Source organism: Octopus bimaculoides, chromosome 3 (genome assembly GCF_046866305.1).
Source record: "Octopus bimaculoides isolate indiv1 chromosome 3, ASM4686630v1, whole genome shotgun sequence".
Lineage (NCBI taxonomy): Eukaryota > Metazoa > Mollusca > Cephalopoda > Octopoda > Octopodidae > Octopus > Octopus bimaculoides.
Genome location: NC_142930.1, coordinates 144,522,626 through 144,546,378, shown reverse-complemented (window position 1 = coordinate 144,546,378; position 23,753 = coordinate 144,522,626). Strand labels below are relative to the sequence as shown.

The window sequence follows — 23,753 nt, the reverse complement described above, 5'->3', positions numbered from 1 at the left end:
TGTGAAAAATCAACATAGACAACAGCAGCACAGACAACAGTCAACCACAACACAGTGTGCGATTGTCATGGTGACAAGGTGCTAATGTCACGCTGTCAGTTGATTGGCTAAAATTACCCAAATTTCCCCAACTTTAATTCCCCAAAATATCAAATTCTTTAATTTACGAGATAAAGTAATTGGTTGAGCGTAATCAAAATTCAGAGTTGCATTGATACACCAAAATCGAAAGCAATCAGCAAAATTTAGGGGGAGGCGCTCATTTTGCGAATGAGAAAGACTAGATCTATATCCATGTTTAACAGTTGGAACTATACACTGAGGGGACCCTCGTCAATGTTATCTCTACATATTGTCTATAGAAATTAAAACCAAAACAACAATGAGCTTGAAGATGAAAAATGGGTAATGAGTGTATATGCCATATCTGAGTTCTTACTCCTTCAACAGCACCAAATCCAACCCATTAACCATCTCTCTCTCTCTCTCTCTCTCTCTCTCTCTCTCTCTCTCTCTCTCTCTCTCTCTGTATATATATATATATATATATATATATATATACACATATTCAGACACACACATACACACACACACACACATATACACACACACGCACAAACATTCACATATACACACTCATATATATATATATAGCTACAGATAAACAAGTCATGCAGAATGCCCTCTTGAGACTAGACGAACTTGTGAGGTGGTCTAGGATGCGGTTTAGAGCAAAAAAGTCGCGTAGTCTGACATTTGTTAAGGGAGTTCAAAAAGAATTCAAGTTTCAAATAGCTGAAGAAAGCATTCCAACAGTCAAAGAAGAACCCGTCAAGAGCTTGGGGCGTGTATACGCTGGAACATTGTCAGATAGAAGTCGCGGAATGGAAATCATGAAACAAGCCGAAGCTGGATTATCAGCGATTGATAACTCGAAGTTACCATGTAACTATAAAATTTGGTGCTTGCAGTTCGGTTTGTTCCCGCGATTTTCGTGGCCACTCTTAATATACGAGGTAGCCTTGTCACGAGTTCAAATCATTGAACAAAAATGTAATGTGTTCATTAGAAAGTGGCTAGGCCTACCTCGGATGTTGAACAGTTCAGCTCTTTATCGTAAAAGAGGTTCGTTGCAGTTACCACTAGCATCAATAGTCGAAATATACAAACTAGGGAAGATACGGAAGGTGATGATGCTGAGAGAATCGAAGGATACGGAAATCAGGCAGAACCCACCAGAGGTGAAAACAGCAAGGAAGTGGAAAGCAGAAGCAGAGGCTGATGTCATCTTGTCTTCTCTTATACACAGAGATATGGTGGGTGCAACACAGAACCATCGGAGAGGACTTGGTTTTGGCGCAAATCAGTTCAAACCGTTTGCAGATATGATGCGGAGTGAACGCAGATCTGTTGTTAGCAACAGCGTCAAAACAAGAGAAGCAGAGAGAAGAGAGCTTCATTTGATCCGATGTAGTCAACAAGGACAGATAAAGAAATGAGAAGAACATGTTGTTGAGAGGAAAATACGTTGGGATGAAATATGGAAGTGGACGACATCTCGGCTAAGTATTCTGATTCGTTCATCCTATGATGTTTTGCCGTCACCTAGGAATCTCGTAAGATGGAACGTCTCAGAGAATGACATATGCAAATAAGGAAAGGTCGGAACACTGAAACATATTCTTTCCAACTGTTCCTTAGCATTGAATAGATATACATGGAGACACAACTTGGTCTTCAAGGTTATCTTCAATGCTATGAAGAACCAAATTCATCTCAACAACACTGAGAAAAAACCGTTGAAAGAACCATCTAAAGATTTTATTACCTTCGTGCGCTCAGGTCAGCAGATCCGTTTCAAGAAAAAGAACAAGAAACTTCCTGTGAGAAATGAAAAGTGGAACGACTATTGGGAAGTGACTGCAGATTTGCCTGGGTGCCAGGCATTCTTTCCCATCCCAGTTATGGAAAAACCTGACATTTTAATGTGGTGTGAAAGAAGAAAAGTTGTAAATCTAGTTGAGTTAACGGTTCCTCATGAAGATAATATGGACGCCGCGCGGGCTCGAAAGATGGACCGTTATGAAAACCTCCTCGAGAAATGTGAAGACGCAGGCTGGATAGCGGAGCATTTTCCAATCGAAGTCGGATGTAGAGGATTTGTAGGAAACAGTGTGAAACGACTGCTGTTATCGTTAGGCCTAACTCGTCGGAAGGTAAATACCACCATTACCGATATCCAAACTACAGTGGAGAAGGCTAGCCACTGGATTTTGTTAAAAAGAGACGATGAGCGATGGCTAGAGAAATATTGAGCTTTGTTTAATAATCAGTTGATCTAGCAAGCGGGGCCTCATATCAGTGAGGGGGGCCGGTGCGCATTGATGCCGTCGAGAGGTAGGCCCCGAAACGGCGCGCATTCTCTCCTGATGACCCCATACACTTGCTGGCTTCCGGTATGCGGAATTCTTGACTGGTAGCACTTGCATGTGCAAGTTGTTTGCAAGACACACACACACACACACACACACACACACACACATATATATATATATCGTGGGTATAAGAGGTATTGGTGTCAAGACCCAAAGGTGTCAGATAATGCTGAGTAAGCTTTGGACAGACTATAGTTAAGCTCCCGGTTCGATGATGATACGAATGAGGAGCCCAATGTAGGTCGTGTATTAATTAGCATGCATATATACAACAATTAACAGGATGAGATTAAAAAAAATCCAAGGCTGCGAGAGTTTTCAGAACATTTATAAAGAGATCTTACAGCTGTTTCGGGGATATTTTATATATTCCTTCACCAGAGACGGTGAGAAAATGTTTAAGTAATAGTTATTATAGAGAAGATATGAAAAACAGAGTGAAGTGGAGGAATGAAAACAGACGTGAGATATGAAAGTATATTGTATCTGCAGTTCCATTATTTGAGCAGAATGGTGTATATATAAGTTTCCTGTACCTTGTGTGTGAGTTCCAATGGTGTTTATAATTGGTCATTCCAAGCATAGAGTCTTGTAAACGGTGTTATTCGATCGAGGGTTTTTTTTTTTGAAGTGACTTAAAAGTTGGGAATGTGTTTGTAAGGTCGAATCAAAAACAGGAAGAGAAAAAAAAAAAGGTAGTGAGGCAAAAAAAGAGGAACAGGGACAATAAAGAAATGAAGAAAGAGAAGGTGTGCTAGCAAGTGGTGAGGATAAAATGATAGAAGGAAGGAAGAGGTGAGAGAGAGTGGGAGGAAGAGATGAAAGGATAAAGTGTAAAGGAGTGTGAGGTATGTTGTGATAGAGCTTAAGGGATGGGCGGAAAGAGTGGGTAAAGTTAGTAAAATTGAAGTGGAATGAAGAATTAGTAATATAAGTAAAGTTGCTTAAAAGGACAGGTTAGTAGTGAGTAGTAGAAGAATGTATATCTGTGAAGATGTATATACACGTACGTATCCATACATGTATATAGACATTTACATACATCAACAGATATATACGCATACAGAACTCTTGTATGTTACATGCATTCACCTATATACACGCTCATTTGTATCTATTTTTGTATATATAAATGCTTGCATGCATAAATGCATGCATGCAGGCTCGCACACGCGTATAAATGTATGTGAGTGTATACATACATACACGCACACACGCACACACGCAGACACGCATACACACATACACAGAGAGCGGCAGGTATGTGTATATCTGCCCTAACTCTTCGAAACGCCTGTGTTAGAATGAAGGCAGCTGATGAAGGAGATGTTCTCTATGTGGCCTGTGTGTTTTCTGTACTCGTTTATCATTTTGTCTACGCTTTGTTTGCAATATCCTGTACCCAGATATGCATCTATATATACAGGTAGATGTAAGTATGTACATCCATGGACGTATATATGCATATATATGTCTGTGCACACGTTTGAATGTGGTGTGTGCCAGAGGGTTTGCAAATCCAATGGGGGTCTTAAAAGACATGTTAGGATCCACAATGAGCAGAACTTACTTGCCGGTATTGGTAGTGCAGATCAGAGGTGCAATCTGTGTGGGTGTTTTTTCAAAACACTGTCTGGTTTAAAAAGCCACATCAGACGCCATGAAAGGGCTAAGGTGTAGGTGCAGGAGGTGGTCAAACTCTGTTTAAGGAGTAGACAACCACCATATATATATATATATATATATATATATATATATATATATATTATTTTGTTTAAAAGACTTCCAACACTGTCTGTTTTTTATGTTTTATTTATATTCCTGCAAAACCAATGTGGGATATAGAATATGGAATATACAATATATAATATAATATACAATATACAATATAAAATAAAAATGGATGGTACTATGAAATAAAGTATTGAATGTCTTATTGAATATATGGAATATGTCTTATTGAATAGATGAAATATTTCATCTATTCAATAAGACATATTCCATATATTCAATAAGACATTCAATATTTATTTCATAGTACCATCCATTTTTATTTTATATTATATATTGTATATTCCATATTCTATATTCCACATTGGTTTTGCAGGAATATAAATAAAACATAAAAAACAGACAATGTTGGAACTCTTTTAAACAAAATAATATATTCCTCTATACACAATCATACAAAACCCCCTTTTTTTGTATTTATTTTTACTCGCATATATACATATATATATATATATATATATATATATATATATATATATATATATATATATACACATACTCATATATAAATCTGTGCTTATATAAAATATCTACTCCTATAATTACATATATATTCACATGTACCCACGTGCATGTTCATATATGCATGCATACACACGTATATACAAGCATACATATATACACGTACATATATATATATATATATATATATATATATACATGCGCAATATATATCTCAAACAATATATAGGCTCAAACAATATATATCTCAAATCACATCTTAAAGACGCACCAACCATCCCAATCGCAACCGTTCACACTCACTCTTTGATAGAACCCCGGAAGATCTTACACCTAGACAACCTGGACCCCACACACATACATTTATCACTAGGTCAAAACCTAAAACAACTAAAACAGCTAACAACAACAGGCTTTGCTACCCACCTCCATTCTCCAAAAAATACAGATAGCACTCCATTCTCCAAAAACATAGATAGCACTACCCCTAGACACCCTAAAAAAAGCGTCGGACGCTCTATTCTGTGGTACACACACTCCTTCTCATCTAACGTTAAGAACTTAGCTAAATCCTTCTTTAAAATACTAGGCTTCAACTTCCCTCGTCAACGTAAATATCATTCTATTTTTAACAGATCCACCCTGAAACTATCCTATTCTGTCCCACCTGATTTCGAATCTATCATAGCAGCCTCTAATAACAATGGTCAACAGCCAATTTTCATCAGGGATATTATATGATGTTTTATATGTAGTTTTGTCCATGGATTTCAAAAATGTAATCAGTTTCCTTCTATCAAGCACAGTTTTCTGTAATTTTATGTTTTCATAATCCTTTCTTTTCCTAAATTTTACTTTCTGTTTAAGGTGCCAAGTCATCATCAAATTCTACTCAGGATGTTAAGGCATTGCAAGAGCAGTCCTGATATATTTTGTCATGTCTGTGGTTCATTTACCACCAAAGCTCAGCAACGTGTCATCACAAGTGAAATCAAGAAGGTCTACCAGTTATACTTTGGCTGCTCTCTCGGGGATCAAGATAAGAGTTGGGCCTCGCACATCATCTCCACAGCTTGTTCAAATGGACTAAGGGATTGGATAAATAAGAGGAAGAGAGCAATGCCGTTTGCAATACCTATGATATGGAGAGAGCCAACGGATCATTTCATGTTGATGGACCACTTTGTTTCAGTAATAACACTGATGAGTTATTTCGCTGTTTGTTCCAAGAGAGTGTTCCAGCTGAATGGCGCTTATTCATTGATTCATCTAAGAAAAGCCTCAAGGCAGTACTACTACACAACGGCGATAAGAACCCATCCATTCTCATAGGACATTCAGTGCACATGAAGGAGTGTTATGAAAACATGCAAGTACTCCTCAATGCCATAAAGTATACAAACTACAGCTGGAAAATCTGTGGAGACTTGAAAGTGATTGGAATGTTGATGGGAATGCAATCTAGGTACACGAAATATTGTTGCTTTTCATGCCTGTGGGACAGACGTGCAACTAACAAGCTCCATGTGCAATCAAAGTGGCCTTTGCGAAAATCATATGAGCCGGGAGTTTCTAGCGTCCAGAGCAAGCTACTTTTAAACCCAGAAAATGTTCTTCCCCCTCTTCACATAAAGCTTGGCCTCATGAAACAAATCGTGAAGACACTTGCCCGGAAAAGCTCAAAAGGTTTTGAATATGTGAAGGCCAAATTTCCTAAAATCACCGAGGCAAAACTGAAGGAGGGCATATTCATAGGTCCGCAGATAAAAGAACTCTTGAAGGACAACCACTTCCTCACAGCACTGGATGATATTGAGCTTAAAGCCTGGGAATCCTTCAAATGACTCCGTGAAAATTTCCTAGGCAACAAGAGATCTCTAGAGTTTAGAAACGGAGTGAAATGTCTTCTAGACTCCTATGCTGCAATGGGCTGTCGGATGTCACTAAAGGTCCATTTCCTTGATTCACATCTGGACTTTTTTGCAGAGAACCTTAGAGCAGTGTCTGATGAGCAAGTGGAACGTTTTCATCAAGATATTGCATCGATGAAACAACGATATCAAGGATTTTGGAATGCAGGAATGTTAGCTGACTACTGTTGGATGTTATACAGGAATGAACCTGAGACAAAACACCATAGAAAGTCCAAATCCCAAAGATTTAAAGTTGTTATGCATTCGAGTGTATTCTAACTTATTTGTACACAATAATTAAAATTTTGTACACTAAAAAGCCATGAAATTATCGTATCTTGTATTCATTATACGTTATATAGACATGCTTTACGTATCGTATAATTTAAAACAGCAGGTATTATTAACTTCAGATTCGTAATCAGCATCAAAAATTAACCCAGAAAAGTCAATCAGCAACTCTGATGATTAAAAAAAGTTTCATTTTGTTGACCAGTGTAAACAAAAGCTCTGCTATCAAAACCCACATAATTACAACTTTAGTTGCACGAACGCTCAACACGCACACAACTCCAGCACAGAACAAAGAGAAAAAGCGAAGAAGAAAAGGAAATATATAATAATCAAGTAAATGAAATAAAGATAAAAATAATAATAAGACTGATAGAAATTAGAAATTGAGAGAATAAAGAAATGGAATATTTTGGAGAGGTCAGTGACGTTGTGAATTGTCAAAACCTGATGTGGCGTCTATTGATTTGAGGTCACATATTCAGTTCACTCATGGTATGGTGTGTGTGTGTGTGTGTGTGTGTGTGTGTGTGTGTGTGTGTGTGTGTGTGTGCATGTGTGTATTTGTGTGTGTATGTGTGTGTGTGTGTGTATGTATATTTATATATATACACATATGCTAATATACGTACACGTCTCTTAACACTTATACCTATGCATGTACTCTCACATATTGAGAATTATATCCAGAAAAGTGCCCATACACATATAAACACTCCCATACATATACACTCACACAAACATACACACACACGCATACATACCTTTACATAAACACATAAACAAGTACTGGGAAAAATGCTCTTCCCAGTATAGTCACGACTTTCTGTCTTCTACTGAGATTCAAAAACCAACGACCTTGCTCAAACATATACATACACGCACATAAACACGCACATATATACACATACTCATTTATGCACAAACATACACATATATATGTATGTATATATATATATAATATATATATGTGTATACACACACACATATATGCACAAGGAAACCGAACGAAAACAAACATGGAAGGTCGTTAGACCAGAACGCTGGAGAAATATTCTCTTTGAAATGAGAAAAGATAGAAGGCGTCTAGTACTTTAGACCGAACTCTGCACCCCACGTGTTTGGCTTTGAGGTGACGGTCCAAGGCCGTTCTCGCTGCCAGAATGTGAGATGCGGAGCCCAACCTCAACGCCTCCTCTAGGTCCTTAACTAGTTGCCCTTCTATTCTGGCCTTATCTAGTCTTAGCTGACGGTTAAACCTAATAGACTCAAAACGAATGGCTCTCTTGAGGGCGAACCACCATCGGTTGTTAACCACAGCGCCGGTTAATGCCCTCTGTACTAACCCCTTAATCCGGCTACGGTATGCTTCGCAAGTCAAAATAGACTTGTTCAGCTTCCAGTAGCCGGTTCCTCGTTCGGATGGTTAAGTCTGTAACGATCTGCCGGCTGAAAACGCTAAAGCAGATCTACGAGACGTGAGTTTACTTTCCTATGGATCGAGCCAAGGCTATCGATGCGCGCATCAACTATAGCGTTATAGTCTCCTAACACTACTAATGTCTTCGACGTCACGAGAAAGTTCTCTAGGCGCCGATAAAAATCAGTTTGAAATCCTCTAGCACAAGGTGCATAGATCCCGATCAACCTGAAGGCCTTACTGCTGTATGTCACATCAAGGACGACCAGCCCACCTTCTGGGTCTACATAGACTGTACTTGTCTGCAGAGCCAAGACTTTTCGAACCAGTACTACTACACCCCCTCGCCCTCTGGTCCGGCTAGGAGACATGATTTTCTCGTAGTCATTCAGGAGGCGCGAGAAGGCTTGTAGACCGTCCAGCTTGGTCTCTGTAGCAACCATCACATGCATGTCGTGTGATGTGAGGTCGTTGAGGAAACAAGCTTGTTTCCAATTCGAGCTAAGACCACGCACATTCAAGCACCCAAGATTAAGTGTAGTCATTCAAAAGAAAAGAAAAGCAAGGGTTCTACTTACGTGTGAGGCAGCCCTTTCCTCCTGCTCCTTCAAAGACTTCTTCAAATACCACGGAAGGTCCGGAATGCTCTTGATGGTTTTCGGATGCCTATCCTTCATTTCCTTAAACAGTTTTTCGCTTACCCACGCACATCTCTCTTCCTTGCCTTCGGGCTGCTGCAACAGCTCTACGGGGTGGTGTTTCTTGAAGATGTCCCTGATATGTTTATCCCTGGTATCGAATTTTACCAGGGTTTTTATTCCGACTTTTATTTTCAATTTTGGGACAGTGGGGCGCGATCTTTTTTCTTCTTTTTCTTTTTTTCTTGGAGGGGGGATATGGATGGGGAAAGTGCGTACGCTCATTTTTTTTGGGGGGGTGTCGTGAACTCTGCCTCGGTCACCTCCATGGTGTCTTCCGGGGGAGTTATTACTTCAGAGGGGATGGGTGCATTTGTTTCTGCCGGGGCCGGTGTGTGCGTGGTTTGGGGTTTTTGGGCGTCTTGTTTGGGAGCGGGTGCCACAGATAGGGGGCTGGGAGTAGTTGTTTCTGTGGGGGCTAATTTTTGTGCGGGTTTGGGGTCTTTTTTAGCAGTTGAAAGGCCTGGTGTCTGCGCACTTATTCTTTTCTTCTAAATCTCACATTCTACGCGAATGTGGCCTTTTTTTCCACATTCAAAACACGTGGTCTTATTGCCCTCTACCTGGATTCTGGGGGCAATATCCTCACCCAAGAGCACTCTCTCTGGAAGCATTTCGATATCTTCTTGAGTTCCCTGAATAGTAGCGGAGATGCTGTGCCCATGCCAATTTTGTTGGGCAGTGCGGGTGATTTGGAGGAAGGTAATTTTGTCCGTCCTGTTATACAACAGGGCGGCCATCACCTCACTTGCCTCAATTTCTGGTGGTACCTCATTCACTTTGACGCGTGCTGTTCTCCTTTCATGTAGGTTGGGAGAAGCACCACCTCCTTCGTTTTCAGGGGACTCACTGAGTGCTCTTGGGCTTTTTCGGCCGTCCCAAATCTGGCCTCTATTGTTCCGTATACCTGACCCCTCGCTATGTATTTTATGTCATCTACTTACCACACAGCCACTCCTATGTCTGTAAGAAATTTGGTTATAAACAGAACACGTCATAGTCAATGAAAAGATATTCTGTTGGTTAGTGAAACTCAGGTAATCTACACTAACTCTTCCCTCTAACACAACCATTAAAGCGTAAAAAAATGAAAGAAAAAAAAACCCCATAAAATTAAAAATAGCGGCAACAAAGGATACAATTTAGAGGATACAATGACCTAAAAACCACTCCTGAATACTTAACGACTAAAGAAAGAAGAAGAAAAAAATCTAAGGAAACAAGGAATCAACAACAACAAAAAGCAAATAACGAAAAATCTCAGAACACAAAGAAAACAAGAAAAGATCCCCACCTTAAACTTTTATAGCTCGAATGCTTTACAGCAATATAACACTAAACAGAAGAGATATTTGTTCGAATTTTATAGCACAGAGCCCAAAAGTTCGGGAGAAGGGGTAAGTAGATTACATCGACCCCATTGCTCAACTGGTACTTGTTTTATCGACCCTGGAAGGGATGAAAGGCAAAGTCGACCTCGACGAAATTTGCATTCAGAAAGTAAAGACGGACAAAAGGCCGATAAGCATTTTGCCAGGTGTGCTAACGATTCTACCGCCTTCATAAGTTGCTGAAACCCCCTTCGATCATGACTGACCATGAGATTGCACCTAGAAAGTTACCCTCCCATGCACAAGGTTGTTTTTATGGAAGACCAGCGATCGCCCATGTATTCCGGCCTCCCTTCTCCACGCCACCAGTGTTATCCAAGGGAAAGGCAAAGGCCGATACAGCTTGGCACCTGTGACGTCGCAACTCATTTCTACAGCTGAGTAAACTGGTGGAACATGAAACAAAGTGTCTTGCTCAAGAACACAACACGCAGCCCGGTCCGAGAATCGAACTCACCACCTCACGATCGTAAGCTCGACGCTCTAGCCACTGAGCCATGCGCCTTCACAAGTACCATCAATAAGTACCATCAATATTATTGGGTATCATGATTTTAAATTTAGGCACAAAGCCAACAACATTGAGAGGTGGAGGGTAGTCGATTTCATGAACCCTAGTAAATTTGAATAGATGTATGTATGTATGTATGTATGCATGTATGTATGTATATATATTTTTTGTTGGATGGTCGTTGACTGTTCAGGAGTTCATCCGCCCTTTGACAGGTCTTATTTTTCGTCCTGCAGGGTGTCCAACAACACCCTCCTCACCAAGCAAGCCTGGTGGGGTTGCCAGTTTAGTCGCCGACGACCCGACCATGCAACAGGTTGTACTGGATTACATGTTACCAGTAGCACTGAAGAGCGACCTGACATAGATAGATGTCTGTAAATATGTATATATATATATATGTATGGGTGTGTATATGTGTGTGAATGTCTGTAAATATGTATATATGAATAATTTTAATTTTATATATATACTATTTTTTATCTTTTATATTTTATTTATATATATATATTTTTTATTTTTTTATTTTTTTATTTTTTTATTTATTATTATTATTATTATTATTATTATTATTATTATTATTATTATTATTATTATTATTTTTTTTTTTTATGAGCTGCTCCACATCGGTCACCGGAGTGATATTTGTTCACTTTACAGAGTGTCTGAGTGTCGGTTAGGTGTCTGGAATGGGACGGCTTACCTCATGGGCAGGTAGAAGCTCTTTAACCTTGGTTGGTAATCTACCTAGGAGAAGGAAATCTCCGAAATAAAACCTGAGGCCTTGGAAATTCCTGGTTTTGTCAATTCTCTTGTCACACCGGTGAAAGTCTTCTTGGGCTAATAAGTGGGGGTAGTGCAGTGCAAGCTACACCCACTAAAAATTATTCATCTGCACAGGTACTTCCTGTACTCCAAATCTTAGTAAAATCATTCAATTGGTTGGTTGGCAGAAACCTAAAAATGCACCTGTAACTTATTTTAAAATGTCTGAAACAAATTCAGTAAATGGCAAAAAAGGCTTGGGAACATCAGGGGAACAGGTCTGGCCCGGCAGGTGTCCCAGTGTATCACAGGCTTGACCCGGTCGTCATCCTGCCACTGTGGTCAAACAGTCCTCAAGAAAAAGTAAAAATAAACATCGTGAAATATATACATATTTACAGATAGATCAGCAGAAATTCATGATCTACTTTTAGAAAAACAAAACTTAGGCAATACACTGCTCTCTCAGTCATTGAATCCCAACTCAAATGAAACTTACAGAAAGCTGAAAAGGAGGGTGCAAACTGCTCTAAGGAAAATTAAACAGGAATGGTGGAATGATAGGGCAAAAGGGGCACAAGAAGCAGCTGATAGAAATGATGCCAGTTGTTTGTATTCTTATGTTAGGGAGGTATATGGTCCAAAATCTTCTTCAGTAGCTCCAGTTAGAACAGAAGATGGATGTTTTCTTCTGACTGACACCGCTTCTATTCATAAGCGTTGGGTAGAACATTTCTCTGCACTTTTGAATAGACCATCATCCGTTAATATGAGGACGATAGAAAAAATTGGACAACTTCCAGTTATAGAAGAGATGGCATCTGAACCAACTCTAAATGACATTTATTTAGCTATGAATAAGCCGAATAACAACAAGTCTCCAGGATCTGATGGAATCTGTGCAGAAGTCTTGAAATATGGGGGTGACAAAATGATGGAACTCTTAAATATTTTAATTTGTCACTGTTGGAGAAGTGAGAAAGTGCCTCAAGACTGGATTGATGCCATTCTTGTCTCCTTATATAAATCGGGGCCAAAGGATCTGTGTGGTAATTTTCGTGGGATTTCCCTTTTGTCTGTGGTTGGAAAGGTGCTCGCCCGCATTTTGTTAGAACGTTTAAATACCTTTATAGTTCCAAGTATGGTGTCTGAGTCTCAGTGTGGTTTTCGTTCCTCCAGGGGCACAGCTGATTGTATCTTTACTGTCAGACAATTACAGGAGAAGTGCATTGAACAGAATCTTGCTCTGTACCATTGCTTTGTTGATTTGAGCAAAGCATTCGATACTGTTAATCGAAGTGCTCTGTGGCTAATTCTGGGGAAAATTGGTTGCCCAGAAAAGTTTATAAACATGGTCAAGGCTTTGCATCAGGATATGAGAGCTAGGGTTAATTTTGGTGGTAGGCTTTCTGAATCTTTTGCTGTGGAAAATGGAGTAAAGCAGGGAGACCTTGATGCACCCACCCTCTTTGCAATATACTTTGTCGTTGTGGTGTCACATTCCTTTCAAAACTCTGAGGAGGGTATCTACATAAAATATCGAACAACGGGGAATGTTTTTAATTTGACCCGACTGAAGTTTAAAACGAAGGTTTTTACTTCACTTATTAGGGAAATTTTGTATGCTGACGATTGCGATCTGGTTAGTCATTCTGAATCGGGTCTGCAATCCCTTGTATCTGCATTTGATGCAGCTTGTGATGATTTTGGCCTGACCATCAATCTGAAAAAAACAGTTGTGATGTATCAACCTGCGTATGGTGCTGTTTGTAACCTCCCTAAAATTTTTGTTAAGGGAAAGTTACTTGAGGTTGTAAATTCATTTGTCTACCTGGGAAGCTCTGTTCAAGATGATGGAAATCTTGATACGGAAATACACCTGCGAATTCAAAGGGCAGCAAAAGCATTTGGTGGCTTGGAGTCACGCGTCTGGCGCCAGCGACATATAAATAACAATACAAAGCTGGCTCTTTACAAATCATTTGTTTTAACATCCCTATTGTATTCCTGTGAAACTTGGACCTGTTATGAAAGGCATTTTAAGATGTTAGAAAAATTCCACCAAAAATGCCTTCGTCATATTTTAAGAATTAAATGGAATTCTTTTACTCCAAACACAGATATCCTTGCATCTGCAGGCATCCCCTCAATTAAAGCCATGATTTTGAGGAACCAATTGAGATGGTGTGGCCATATTGTTCGAATGGCAGATGAACGCATGCCGAAACAGGTGTTTTATGGTGAGCTTGCAGAGGGGAAACGTTATCGGCATAAACCTAAAAAAAGGTTTAAGGATGGCATAAGGACTGCTATGAAGTCAATTGGAATGGCTCCAAAAGATATAGAAGTCCTCGCTTCAGATCGAGTTGGATGGCGAACAAGGGTGTGGAGTGGAGTGAAAGCATTTGAAGAGGCCAGGATGATGCAAGCAGGGCTCAAGAGACATTTAAGGAAAAAGGTGAAGACTGAGAAGGTGAATGACAAGGACCTTTTTGTGTGCACAGTCTGTGACAGACCATGTCTGTCCTTGGCTGGCCTCAAATCTCACCTGCGAACCCATGGAAAACAAACCTCACCCAGCTATTCTAATTATATGTCTGTGTACACGTTTGAATGTGGTGTGTGCCAGAGGGTTTGCAAATCCAATGGGGGTCTTAAAAGACATGTTAGGATCCACAATGAGCAGAACTTACTTGCAGGTATTGGTAGTGCAAATCAGAGGTGCAATCTGTGTGGGTGTTTTTTCAAAACACTGTCTGGTTTAAAAAGCCACATCAGACGCCATGAAAGGGCTAAGGTGTAGGTGCAGGAGGTGGTCAAACTCTGTTTAAGGAGTAGACAACCACCATATATATATATATATATATATATATATATATATATAAAATATATAGTTTTAGGGAAAATAACCAATTTTCAAGAACTCATCGATGAAAATCCACTATCGCATATAGAAAAATTAATAATTAAAAGCACAATAAATTAGTATAATATAAAGTAAAGTAAATATCATAAGATAAATATAATAAAAAGATTACACGTGTTTCATAACCAATTTTCAAATAGAAAAGCAATTTAAATCGATTAAAATCAATTGAAATTATCGAAAATAAATTCTATTCGAAAATATAGCTACTCGTCAGATCGTAAGCAGAACAATAATTAGATATATATCTCAACCAACAATAAGTACCAAATGAGTTAATATGAAATACTTATTATAAAAGATAGAAAAATTATTAAAAAATATCATAATATCAAAATAATAACCATTCAATAATCATCCCTTCATCCATTATAATAACATGTATATTATATACAAAAAACATCTTACATAAATAATCATTGTTTTAAATTATCATTGTTTTAAATACAAGTTGAACGAAGTTTAAGTTTAAAATAATAATGAAGATAAAATTAGTACATGTTTAACCGGTGTCATAGTTAAAGCTATACTATTTAAAGCTAAAGACGTTTATTTAATTATAATTAAAGATCAATTGAATAATAGAAAAATACAAGATGATTTATTTCTACAAACGTAATAATAAAAAATATGAATGAAAAAATTATGAATGGAAAAATTATGAATGAAAAAATTAGGAAAGAAAAAATTATTAAGAATAAAAGATTAAACTTTATATATATATACAAAGTTTTGATAAAAAAAAAAAACTTTAACGATATTATAAACTATAAAGATTAATAATTAATCAAATATTATTAATCAAAAATAATCGAAAATATATCAACACTATTCAAATCAAAGTTCTAATATTATGTTGAAATGAAACTATAACTTCTAAATAATTTAGTGTTAAATAAGTTATCTATTAAAAATAATCTATAAAGAACCAAATGAATAATATAAAAACAAGAATACATATTATTTTCAAATAGTAGAAAATCTTTAGCTAAGTGAAAAATAGTACTTATCCAAATTTTTCCGTAATTCAAACTGAAAACTAAGACGTCATCTAATAGCTATAGCATTTTAGGCAAGAGTTCGCGCGAAAATACTACGTTAAAATAGAACGTTAAAATAGAGAATAGAATATGAAAGCATGAATGAAATAATAATACTTAAATAAATGAATGAAAAATTTTAAATTTATATAACTAACAACATAAAAAGAACAAAAAACTATAGTTATCTTATAAAACATATTAATAAATATTAAATTCTAATATATAATAAATAAATAATAATACTAATAGTCGTAAATTAAATAATATTATGAAATAAACTAAAATACTACTATTCATTTAGTCTTATCAAAATCGTAGTGTCATTGTAATATAAAACCTTAAACTTACTAAAATATTAACCTACCAATAAAAACAAAATATAACTACTAGAATAATTAAATAGATACCCCAACACACACCCTAATACATACATACATATATATATACATATATATATATATATATATATATATATATATATATATATATATATACACTTACTTACATATACAAATATACATACTTATATATAAAACATATAAACATATATACATACGAATATACAAAATAATATACGTATATACACACAACATACACACATATATACACATAAACACTAATAAAAGCATATACATAAATAAAAACATACATACACATATATACATAAATACACACATATATATATAAATACATATAACACATATAGACCAAAACATACACACTACCATATATATATATATATATATATATATATATATATATATATATATATATATATATATATATATACATAAATATATATCTACACATACACACATGTACCTACCAAAACATACATATAAAAACAAATACACTCATACACACATATAATAAATAAAGAATAATATATATAAATACACACTCACCCTCCCATGCTCTCAAATATACATATTATATAGATACACATATACAGACATATATACATACATATTAAAATACACATATATACACAGAAAAAACATGCATATACATATACATATATACATATACATATATACATATATATACATATATATATACACATATACATAAATATATATATATACACTTATATATATATATACCTACTAATTTATATAGACAAATTAAACACACATATATACTTATACCCATATATATACATATATATACACATTTACATAAGTACATACATAAATATACATATACATATACACAAAAATACTCATAACTATATATATAAAAAAATATACAAAATATACACACAAATAAAAATTCACTCAAATAAATATATAAATAAGGAATATTCTAAAACAAAACTACACTCACGCACTCACTCACACGCACAATATATATAAATATACATCTATACTCACAAATATATATCTTTATACATACATGTAAATACAAATATACACTCAATATACACAAACATATATAAAAAAACAACACATATATATACACTTAAACCTATATAAATACATACGTAAACATATATACATACACCTAAAAATATACATACATACTAACGCATATAGACTAAAACACACACACTCATATATATACATATACATGCATATACACATAACCATATAAACAAAATAAATAAAAAAAATCATTAGCTAAAGTTTTTATATTAATAAAGTAGTTTATGTCTACATTTTATTTTTCGTTCATCAAAAGAATTAAGTAAATTATTATCATTATGAAATAATATCTCTTTAAATTCATTATTACATAAATTACAAAAGTTATTACCTATATGATAGGATTTAGCTTTACAAACTATCTCCCATTTTAAAATATAGTTAATATTTTTAGCTTTAAGTTACCAAATATATTTACTGAGGCCAGTAGAATTAATTAAATTTCTATTCTTAAATGAGTGCATATGTTGAGCTACTCTTAATTTAATTTTATTAGAAGTCGAACCTATATAAATCTTATTTAAATTATAACCATTATGTTTATTTTCATTCAATAATTTCACTATACATTTATACACTATATCTTTCAAATTACATTTATTATTAAAATTACATTTAGTTTTATCTAAACATGTACAATTAATTATATCCTGGTCAACATTATTACTATTAAAATTAATATTAGAATAATTATTAAATTTAAATTTGTAGTACTTATTTAACTTAAATTTATTAAAAGAAGAGATATTAGCAACATTGTTAGTAGTGGAATAACCTACACCAAAATTATTTTTAGAAAGAATATAATGATATTTTTTATTAGCTCTAAGGAATAAATCAATAACTTTAAAAACTTCATTAATAATGTTAGTTTTAACTTGAACGCCGTATGGAATAATTAACCAGAGTTTGTTCTTATTATAGATATTATTGAATTTATTATTAGTATTATTAAATTTATTATTATCATTAAAAAAATTAAAATAATATTTAAAATTGTTTCCATTAAAATTAAGTTTATGTTTAGGTAATTTATTATAATACCAATTATTCTTATTATTCTTATTATTACCTAAGAAGACATTATCATGAGTATAAAAGTTATGTTTATTAAAAAGGTCATTATTATTATAATTATTATTACTACAATTATAAAAATATTTCGGATTATTAAATATTTTTATATTATTAGTATATCCCGCTTCTTGCAGGGCTTTATTATAATAAGGTGCATGTTTTTCAAAAATCTCTATATTAGAAGATAGTAAAGATATTCTCTTACCTATAGTAAATGTTAAGGATTTTTTAATTGAGGGTGGGTGATTGCTTTTAGCATGAATGTATTTAATATTTTCATTAACCTTATGGTAAGGTTGGGTATTACCAGTAGATAAATTAAAATTAGCATCTAAATAATTAACGTTATAATACTCATTATAAATAGTAATCTTTAAACCATTTCTTTTAAAAAAACTATATATTCTCTTCTTATATAATTCTAGTTGTCTATTAGTGCAATTTTTAGTAAGTAATAAAAGCTCATCCCTATAATCGATTTAAATACTTTTCTATTTGAAAATTGGTTATGAAACACGTGTAATCTTTTTATTATATTTATCTTATGATATTTACTTTACTTTATATTATACTCATTTATTGTGCTTTTAATTATTAATTTTTCTATATGTGATAGTGGATTTTCATCGATGAGTTCTTGAAAATTGGTTGTTCTCCCTAAAACTATATATTTTATATATACTTTATCTATAAGGCTCAATTTAATTTTAATTTTTTATAAATTGATATTAATTGAGTTTTTTACCTGTAATTTTGGATTTTGTCCCTAATATTATTATTATTATATATATATATATATATATATATATATATATATATATATACAGGGAATCGTCAATTAGTAATAAAATTAATAATTAACAATTATGCCGGGTAGCTCAGTATGAAAAAACCTTTACGGTAAAGCCATTTATAATCATCTAATCCCTATATATTTATGATTATAAATGGCTTTACCGAAAAGGTTTTTTCATACTGAACTACCCGGCATAATTGTTAATTATTAATCTTATTACTAATTGACGATTCCCTGCCCTGTATATATATATATATATATATATATTTAGTAATACCTCTAAGTTGGTAAGCTAAACCGCTACAGGTCGTACGGGACTTTTTTCTATGCGGGACTATTTATAATACACACTGAATTGAATTCATTAGGGTGAGAGATTTTAAACTCACTGGCCGATAAATTTCTTAATGTCTACCTCACGTGGTCTTGATGTCGCATGGTCAAAATTTACGTGGGTTATTTAGACATTGGCAAATTTATTAAAATATTTGGCAGATGATGGAAATGAGATAATTTCTTACCGCTGATCGTGAAACGATTCGTACCAAATTAATTAAAGGCAAGTTTGTTTTTTTACTCTTCTCTTCTGTCTTTAGTTCTGTGTGTACCATGAATATCGCTATCAATTAGAGAAAAATTTGTAGTTTTAGAATCAGTAGTTCTTTGGCTGCTGTTTCTGAATTTTCAGTATGTTGGAGAAGCAGGTTTTCTGTTAATCCCTATATATTTATGATATATATATGTATATATATATATATATATATATATATATATATATATATATATATATATATATATATATATATATATATATATATATATATATATATATATATATGTGTGTGTGTGTGTGTGTGTGTGAGTGTGTGTGTGTGTGTGTGTATTGGGACTTTGTGTCTGTGTTTGTTCCCCACCACTGCTTGATAACTGGTGTTGCTGTGTTTACGTTCACGTAACTCAGCGGTTCGGTTAAAGAAGTCGCTAAAAAAGTACCAGCCTTGAAAAAGAAAGAACTGGTGTCGATTTGTTCGATTATAATTCTTCAAGGCGGTGCTCCATTATGGCCACAGTGCACTGACTGAAAAAGATAAAGAACCACTAAATTCTTTAATAAATCTTAAAGCTAATGGAGGTAACTCTTGTACCTCTCACAGTTATTGTAGACTAGCAGAGATACCCGGCGTTGCCCGTGTTACATGCAATTGAAGGATGAGACTTTTCTCTTATATTTCCTGTAAGGAACTGGAATAGATATGATTCGAATTTCATCAAAATTGCACATGAGGGTTCTTTCCCTCTTTACACACCCTAAAAAAATTCTAATCATGAGACATGTATCCCATACTATTAATCTTTATGCACATATTCCAAAATTTCAGTCTTCTGGAACCTGTAAAAAGGATTTTGCTCCTGAATAATGGAGCTCATGGAGCTCTAAAATGTGGGAATGAAGGCCCTTATTGGGGGTGGGGGTGTTAATGTCAACCAGAGAAGTTGAATAGTTGGGAATGTTTTTAACTTTGGTCTTATAGTATACCTGTATATATGTGAGAGTATAGTTTCACATTAATAGTTTCAGTATGAAATTGAAAATATTAAAGTGAAAATATTTGAAATTACAGTAGTGACATGTTATTGTTTCACTTTTGAAATGTAATACTGAGATAGTGGAATAGTTTCAGTGTGAAAGTGAAAGTATCTGACATTACAGTAGAGAGATGTTATTGTTTCACTTTTGACACATAATACTGAAATAGTGGAGGAGATATGATATTAGTGTGGGCTCGAACTATGCAAGAAGTTATGCATGTATATATGTGTATATATGTGTACATATTACATGTACATCTATATATACATCTACACATATGTATACATATACATGTATGCATATAGATCTATATCTCTATATATATCTATACATATACGTGTACATATACGTGTACATATACGTGTACATATACATCTATATGTATACATATACATCTCTCTCTCTCTGAAACCATTAAAGTGAAAGTATCTGTCATTATAGTATGGAAATGTGATTGTTTCAGTTAGTGGAATAGTTTCATTTTTAAAGTGAAAGTATTTGACATGAGTGTTTTTGTTTCACTCTTGACACGTAATACTTAAATAGTGGAGGAGATATTATGTTGCTGTGGGCTCGAACTATGCAAGAAGTTAAACATTACGTTTTCATAGTGTATATATATATATAATCGTGGAGGCGCAATGGCCCAGTGGTTAGGGCAGCGGACTCGCGGTCATAGGATCGTGGTTTCGATTCCTAGACCGGGCGTTGTGAGTGTTTATTGACCGAAAACACCTAAAGCTCCATGAGGCTCCGGCAGGGGATGTTCTGTTGATTGGATCAACTGGAACCCTCGACGTCGTAAGCGACGGAGTGCCAACAACACATATATATAATCAATGTTTCTCAATTATTCTTTTGACTGTGGACCCCTTTGGTTCATATTTTATTCTAGTACAACTCCATAGCCATTCTAAGTATATATAAAGAATTACCTACTGCATTTTTTTGTTGAATATTAGGAATTGTTGAGAAAGAATTAGGAGTGACTGTGTGGTAAGAAGCTTGTTTCCCAACCAGGTGGTTCCCGCTTAAGTCCCATTGCGTGACATTTTGGACAAGCGCCTTCTACTATAGCCACGGGCCGAGCAAAGCTTCGTGAGTGGATTTGGTAGACGGAAATTGAAGGCGGCGAGCTGGCAGAAACGTTAGCATGCCGGCCCCGAAAGGATGAAAGGCAAAGTCGACCTCGGCGGAATTTGAACACAGAACGTAAAGACAGACGAAATACCGCGAAGCATTTCGCCCGGCATGCTAACGATTCTGCCAGCTCGCAACGTTAACTTAATATTTTCATTGAAACACATGAATTTAAGTTTTTCTTTTAGTTCTATCGATGCTTCCTTATTTTTCACATTATTTTGGAGTCATTACTGATAATGCCCACAGCAACACCGTCATAATAAAAAGGAAACAAACATTTTTTAAAAATAAAAACAATATGGATGTTTTATTTGCGGAGACTCTGTGACATGTGGTTGACCGGAAATCTATCTTTAGAGTCACATACACTCATGATCTACAACGGATGTAGTCACAAGAAATTGCTATGTTAAATATTGACATTCCTTTCTTTCTTTCTTTCTTTCTTTTGTTTCTTCCCTCCTTCCTCTTTTTGTTTATTTCTTTATTTGTATCTTTGTTTCTTTGATATTTGTTTCTTTGATATTTGTTTCTTTGATATTTGTTTCTTTGATATTTGTTTGTTTGCCTTTCTTTCTTCCTGGCTTCCCTTTTCTTTAGAATTTCTAATTGTTTTAGTTTGCTAATTTTGTATAATAATCAATAACTGATGGGAATATTTTGGTGCTTATGAGAATCCGAGGTAGTCAATGAAAATGTCGAGACATTTCCTGCAAGGATAGTATGATCTTTCACACATGCTCATACACAGTAGGTGGTGAAGGCGCGTGACTTTGTGGTTATGGAATTCGCAAGGCCGTGAGTTCGATTCCTGGCGGCGCGTTGTGTCCTCGAGTAAGACATTTTATTTCACGTAGCTCCAGTCCACTCGGCTGGCAAAAATGAGTAGTACCTATATTTCAAAGGGGCAGCTTTGTCACATTCTCTGCCACGTTGAAGCTCCCTGCCAACTACGTTAAGGGTACGCGTTTTTGTAGAGTGCTCAACCACTTGCACGTTAAATTCCCGAGCAGGCTGTTCCGCTGATTAAATCAACTGGAACCCTCATCGTAATTGACAGAGTGCCAGTTATACACGGTAGGTAAACAAAACCAAAATCTGGATTCTAATGACATGTCTAATTGCGACGATTGATAGAATTTTATCAGAGGTTGAATATTTCCGGACGATGTGATACTTAAGATAAGATAGCTGGGTAAACTGATACAAAGGCTGGATAAAGTCGGCAAACATTTTCAGTAGTCAACCGTGCTTACCCCAAAGTGTTGTTGTTTCGGATCCGATTTCGTTTCTGATTGTGCACTATGTGCATGTGATTATGTTAATAGCTGGGATTTGTAACAATCTGTACTGTATTTAAGTCACCAGGCACAAAATGTCCCTGACCTGGTGGAAATAATTTTAGACCGCAGCACGTGAATAGTGCAAGAAAAGACTTACTAGGTGGTATCAAAACGTTCCCGGACTAGTTCTGTAGCGCGCCAACAGATGGCAGCACACGGTTGGGTGCGCTGTGAGAGGTAGCAGAAATATTCATGAGGCAGTGTGCTGAGTGACATCGCAGTATTTACTTCGCAAATTGTGAAATTTGTGTTTTTGTAATCACGTGTATGTTGTAGTCTGAGATTTTTGTCATGGACAGGAAGTTGGAATAATGAGCCAACGTGAAATTTTGCGTTAAACTTGGGAAGTCTGCTACAGAGACACTGAGCACGCTTCGGCAAGTTTACGGAAACGAGGCAATGTGTTGTACGCAATGTTTCAAGTGGGGTGGGGACGTCAAAAGCGGAAGAATGTTCTTAGAAGATGAACGATCTGGAAAACCTGCCACGGGAGTCTCCCTCGGGAATGTGGTATTGTGAATTGAGAATTCGTCCCCAGGGCCAGACCGTTATTGAGAGTTCTACAGTGACGTTTTGAAGCGGTTAGGAGAAGATAGACATTTAGCAAAAGCTATCGGATCTGTGGAGCTCGAATAATTAGATTCTTCACGACGACAATGCACCCTGTCACCAAGCCCTCCTCACTCCCGTGAGTTTCTCACCAAAAGCAACACAGTATCGCTTCCGCACCCGC

General features: G+C 35.4%; 1 long non-coding RNA gene across 14 annotated transcripts in view; it reads right to left on the bottom strand.

The window, feature by feature from the left end:
- Positions 1-23,753, bottom strand: part of LOC149136750 (uncharacterized) — a 137,513-nt gene that overhangs the window by 45,906 nt on the left and 67,854 nt on the right. For 12 of the 14 annotated variants that reach the window (XR_016241251.1, XR_016241246.1, XR_016241236.1 and 9 more), the window contains exons 2-3: positions 19,465-19,562; positions 8,891-13,400 (exon numbers count right to left, since the gene is read on the bottom strand). The exons of the other annotated variants lie outside the window; for them this stretch is intronic. This is a non-coding gene — a long non-coding RNA (uncharacterized LOC149136750). The remainder of the gene's footprint in view (positions 1-8,890; positions 13,401-19,464; positions 19,563-23,753) is intronic. 14 annotated transcript variants of the gene reach the window in all.